Genomic DNA, 6,132 nt, shown 5'->3' on the forward strand with positions numbered 1-6,132 from the left:
ATAATATTTTGAAGTAATATTTTATCCATAACATATGCACTACTCTAATATTACACACTGAAAAGAAGCTGCATAATATGTTAAATAAAAATATAAGCAATGAAGAAATGGATTAAAGATATTAAGAGTGTGTACATTTTTACCAAGTACAATAGTCACACTGTGTCGAAATCAGTAGCTCATAATCCCCTCTCTTCCCTTCTCTATCCCCCAATTCTTCACCGCCGTTGTGTCTTCCGTTTTCGTCGCACGATAGTGAATGCATTCAGCTAGCTGATTGCAAGTATACGTACGCGTAGAACCCTGCTATTTCTTCCTAGCTCCGCACGCATGTTTCACCGCTCGTTGCCCCCTCTGTTGCGCGCACACAGCCGGCTCACTCATCCCCGCTGGCCGCAAATTTTGTATTAAGCCTGAACTTGCTGAAGTCCCTGTTGATCCTGATGGTAAACACAGACTCGATTTCACATGTTGCAGTGCTCTTCTTTTGAGTCAGCCCACCTCAGATCCCTCACGCTCGGTAAGTAGCAGGTGGCCGAGGTCGAGGATCAGGCACCCATCTTGCTTGCAGCCCCATGGCTGTGTGTTCGTGTATAGTACATTAGTACGTCTCGAAGCAAAGTTTGGGTAGGAATTTGCCTCTTGTATACTGCTGATTTTCCAATGCCAAAAGACCTCATCTCTCGTTAGCCATCCCTACAGTGAGAGTAAAGTCATGCATCAATTTAATTCAGAAGATGCAAATTATTGACCAGATGAAATTTGCATTCAAAATCAGAAGAAAGCACGGCACATCTATTTCAAGATTCAGAATCGCACACCTAGGAGATAGAGTTCAGTGGCGCTAGGGAGGGAGTCCTGGACAGACTTCCCTAGGCCGGTGTCGATGCCGCTGCTGCGGCCACCAGCTCATCTCCTTCCCGGCGCGGGCATCTCTTCCTTTCCCCTACTACACCCCCAACACTGTTTCTCCTCCTCCCTTACCCTTCCTCCATCCGCGATCCGAGGGAGTCCTCGAAGACGGCGAGACGCGCGTGTGTCTTGGATTCGGCGAGCCAGAAGGCCTTCTCCCGGCGGCCTCCTCAAAGCGCGCAGCGGAAAAACACGTTCAGAGCGTTGGCCGCGGCGGCGGCGCCACTTTTGCGCGAATCAGACTGCCTTGCTTGATGCGTGTCGAATCGCTAATTCGCGTGCCTGATATCTTGAAGACTCAATCTTGATTTCGATCTCTTCGAAATCAATCATGGATCGATCTGATGCAGAGAAATCCATGGCTCTCAATTTACCGTGGTGCGGTGATGCTGGGCGCAACCAGAGTACCGACGGACGGAGACAAACCAGCGCCACAGCGAGGGGAACAAAGAAACTCGCCGAAGGCAGGAGAGCGAGGGGTGGCGGCCTGGGAACTGGCTCCTCTGACGGCAAGGAGAGAAGTCAGAGAGTGACTTTGCTTCTCCAAACCGGTATCTTTGCTTCAGAAAAAATAGAAAAGAAAAGAAAATTCCAGAGCCCACCCGTGAGTTGCCTGCTCCATCAGCGCACGGCTTTGCGGGCGTCGACTTCGTCGCCGACGGAGTGCCTCCACCGACGGCTCACTCGCATCTCTGATTCGCGCCTCCGTCGTGCATCCGCGCCGTGACGGCGACTGAGGCCGGGCCGCCGCGTGCGCCCTTCCGCCGTCCACGCTGTGGCGACAACCGAGGCTGGACCGCCGCGTGCGCCCTGCCGCCGTCCGCGCCGTGGCGGCGACCGAGGCCGGGCCGCCGCGTGCGCCCTGCCGCCGTCCGCGCTGTGGGGGCGACCGAGGCCGGGCCTTCGCAAGCGCCCTGCCGCCGTCCGCGCCGTGGTGACGACCGAGGCCGGGCTGCCGCGTGCGCCCTGCCGCCGTCCGCGCCGTGGCGGCGACTGATGCCCTGCGCCCCTTCGTCGAACTCCTCGTTGGCAGGTATAACATCAGGCTCTTACACCGCCACTCTGCACCTCCTCTTCTTGTCCTGCAATTTGTTAATTATGATCCCAAAACTGTATACTGCGAAGACCCCAAATTAGTTTAGATACCAATACGATGGAATTCTTTCTGGATTAATTTCCCACTGGATGGAGAGGAACATACAAAAGGATGATAGTAGACTAGTACTAAGCATCGATAGGAATATACAAAAGGATGACAGTAGCCTAGTACCAAGCACATATTCAGAACATGAGTCTGAATTTTTGAGCTGTACAAAAATACTGTCCTAAATACACTGTAAATTTCTCATAATCGTAATATATCATCATCCAAGTCTTGAGCTACAACAGGAGTTGTCAAAAGATCAGTGAAACTTCCCATGAACTCATATTTTCCAGAGGCTTGTTCATTTGGTGCTGAATTTTGTGAGGCAGCATTCTCTACTGAATCAGTCTGTATTGGCATATTTTCCTTTTCTTTCTTATGAGCAGTTGGTGTTTTCCTCTTAATCTTGTGTTGCCTATCAAGGAAACTCATCTTTCTTTTTGAGCTTTTCTTCTGAGCCTCCTTTTTCTTGAGACGCGCAACAGTTAACAATTCATCTGATGGTTGTGGAGTCACCTGGCCATCGCACCTTGGCTCGGGATTAGTTGTGCTCATCCACAAGTCTTCCAATTTTAACCATGTATTCATTATCTCCAGGTAGCTCATCTGCACAAGCTGCCATTGATCTCCCATATTCAGCTTGAAAAGCTTCAAAGATAGCAGGAGTATACAACTTACTGACTTGCTGCACCATGGGTATGCGAAATAAAGTTCTAGGTAGGCTCTTCCTAGACTCATACTCTGAATTTATCTCGGTATTTCTTTTCACTTCCACTGCTCTTTCAAAATGATGAAAGAACCGGATGATGTCTAAATCTGACTTCACATGGTTCTTTAGGTCATTGTTTAGACTTTCTCCATAGTATTTCCAAAATTCCCATGCCTCAGCCACGGTGTTGAACTTCATCCAAAGTTGAGGTTTCCATCTAGGTATTCCCTGCCCCCTACCAAATAAGCAAATAAAGAAGAAATTAGAAATGGATGGCTGTTAAGATTTTGCTTCTAAGCATGCAAACAAAACTTTACTCCAACAAATATCTGACAGGATGCAAATTTGATTGAGAAAAGGATTCAAAATTTACTTACTTGTTTGGATCTTGGTTCTCCATCGATCTCCAGAACTAATGCTTGATTCTTTTGTCAGGAAATGTTGGTGTGGGCACAACAGAAAGGAAAGAACAGAAGAGGTGTTTAGCTGAACAAAGAAAGGTGATCTTTGCCTTTTGGCCGGCAGTTGTGTTCAGGCGGGGACCTTTTCCCTCCAAAAGTGGGTGGCCTGTGTGGGGCTAGTTCCTTTTCTTTTCTTTATATTTTTTAGAGGAGAACTGCCCGGTTTGGAGAAGCAAAGTCACTCTCTGACTTCTCTCCTTGCCGTCAGAGGAGCCAGTTCCGGCGGCCTGTTGTGGAAGAACCCTACTCGATCCGCGCGGGTCAAGCTCATAATTTATTGGGTGGGAAGATGAACAAGTCAACCGGTAGTCCTCCTGGTCGGACGAGGGATGAAGAGGGACATAAGACCGAACCGGTATGATGGCAAATCCAGTATTATGTGAGTTGGTGGGAGGGTAAAATGGTCCAAAAAATGTTGGACGAAAAATCTGGCAGAAACCTTAGCTCCTTTATTATTAGGTATAGATATAGATATGACATGCAGACGCTATCACCGAAGGCTCAAAGTGACTCTTCCGATCACCAATGGACGGGCGACATTCCGGAAAATTCACTGGACGCATCACTATGCGTGTCCAGAATTCATTCATTATTGCTTGGCGCACAGACTCTTTCAACTCATGAGGCTGAGTGATCAGAGGATTTGGAAAAACCGTATAAGGTTCAACTACAGGGTCAGGATATTCTGATCCTTCCTCCTGTAATGGCATGTCAGCTTGGGTAACAGCATGGCTCAGTTGAGCTCTCATCTTCTTAATTTGACTACGCTTCCTCTTAGAGTTACGCAGTGCATTAGCATTTTTTCTAGATCGAGCGTCGCGCACCGACCAAGACAGAACATAAGCAGCTTTATCAAGCTCATTCAGGAGATCAACTTTCTGGTGTTCGATAGCCTGAACACGCTCTTTTGGCGTGGAAGTAACCTGGAGCTGCTCCAAGCCACCTAGCATTTTGCGGGCTTTAAGCATCAGGTCGTTTCTTTCTTCCCTAGTTTTAACCGCTTTGACTATGTGCGCCTTTTTGTTTTCAGCAGCACAGGGACGTGTCGGCTCTTGTAGTCGGTGTACGTAGAGCTCGTCACCCTTCTCCACAACAGCCAATGGAGCCATGCACCCGAACTGCATCACGAATGAAGTTGAAGAGTGTTTCCTGGCCTCCTCCATAGTGATATCTGGGAAGGACTCACCTACACAAGGGAATCCTTCAATTAGTACATTGCCATGTAACAGAACTTGTGTAATTTTAATAACAAGCATCTAGTTACACTAGCATAACGTGCACCACGGTTTGTGATCTTTTCCTTTTACATGACCAAGCCCGTAAGCATCACATTTTGCATCCATGAGAAAAAAATATCCATCAACGTGTGATGCTTATTTCTATAATGCACTGAACAAACGTGCTTCAGGCGGGATATGCATATTTATGCACAGTCTCAACGACCTTTTATGAGCAATACATCCATGATTTTTTTTTTGACGACATTCGAAGCGCAGCAAAGATGGGAGGAGAATCATGTCCCACCGGGCGTGCCAATTTTGTTTCGACAAAAAGTAGCGAAACGTTCCCCCATGGTATGTAGGGGTTTTGCTAGATGCGTACATTAGAGTACAAATATGCGGGCGTGCCATCTTGCTTAATGAAAACAAGAAATACAATAAAATAGACAAATAAAGATAAAACACCATATCGGGAACACTGCATTTTATTCATATCATTGCATTGTGCAAATACATATTGCATGTTCCAATAGGACTATATCCTTTTTGCCTTCTGCGGTCGTGCTCATGGAGTATCTGACATAGGAGATTGCGTAGTTCACTGATTCCCGGTGCCTTTGCAAGCATCCGGTAAATTACATCCGCAGGGTCAAGGCCCACAGAATACCTCCGATTAAGCTGCGCTGATGGTCGTCGTCATGTTTGGATTGCTCATCCATATGCATTGTAATATTAATGGAAAATATATGTGCGGGTGGCTTTGTTTCGCCGAAACCCAGTCACTTATACTATCGCCATGTTGGTATGACCAACAGGATATGTCGATGAAGGGGATGACTTTCACCTCGTCGGTGCCCAGTCATGTAACACCCTGACTTCATCGGACGCGGACATGTGTATGTGTTGCTATCGCCTCGTCGGTGCCAAGCAACAGGGTGTCCGATCCCGTAGGTTTGGGACATGTCGAGAATAATGGTGACCCAGCCTCGTCGGCACTTGGCCATGATTTCGTCTAGCCTCGTCAGCTTAGACATGATGGTAATGATATGTAGCCATTGTCTCGTCGACACTTGGCCAAGGTGTCGATGTAAAATAATATCACATACGCATGTTGGATGATGCTTCAAAAATATATCAATCTCGCTTCCCTGTAGGAGCAAAATCAATGTCATGTATATATGATCTCACCGCCATGTGACAGGCAATGTAGATGTAAATATGATCAATCATGCTTCCTCGTAAGGAGCAAGATCGATTTTGATAATTGGACTTCTTCGCACATGGACTTAGCCGCGTACGCTCATCATAATTTGCACGGAGCCGCAGCTCACCACCTACATAGGTAGATCACGCGCTCATATATTTTTTGGAAGATGATTCCATAACATCGGGAAGCTTTGATCATTAGCCTCACATCGATGGTAGAACTTGTAACTATGGTAGAGCCGCAGTCGACCACCCTTGCTGAGGTAATCCACAATCGTAGGGATAAACCAACAACATGGGGATAGTCGTCCCGCGCTCATGTATTCGATCGCCGATTCCATCACATCGGGAGGCCATGATTTATAGCCTCGCTTCGATGGCGGAATATATAATTACTTTGATCTTGATCTTGCCTCTTCAATCAGTGGAGGATGCATAGAATAAACACTTTGAGGAAGAAATATCAAGACGCCAAAATTC

General features: G+C 47.1%; 1 long non-coding RNA gene across 1 annotated transcript; it reads left to right on the top strand.

Moving 5' to 3' along the window:
• The first annotated feature begins 1,419 nt into the window (after nucleotides 1-1,419).
• On the top strand, nucleotides 1,420-4,501 carry LOC139838573 (uncharacterized). Its single transcript, XR_011755929.1, has 3 exons — nucleotides 1,420-1,945; nucleotides 2,654-2,773; nucleotides 3,201-4,501. It is a non-coding gene; the product is annotated as an uncharacterized lncRNA (long non-coding RNA).
• Nucleotides 4,502-6,132: the final 1,631 nt, after the last annotated feature.

The sequence above is a fragment of the Lolium perenne genome, chromosome 3 (assembly GCF_019359855.2).
Source record: "Lolium perenne isolate Kyuss_39 chromosome 3, Kyuss_2.0, whole genome shotgun sequence".
Taxonomy (NCBI): Eukaryota; Viridiplantae; Streptophyta; class Magnoliopsida; order Poales; family Poaceae; genus Lolium; species Lolium perenne.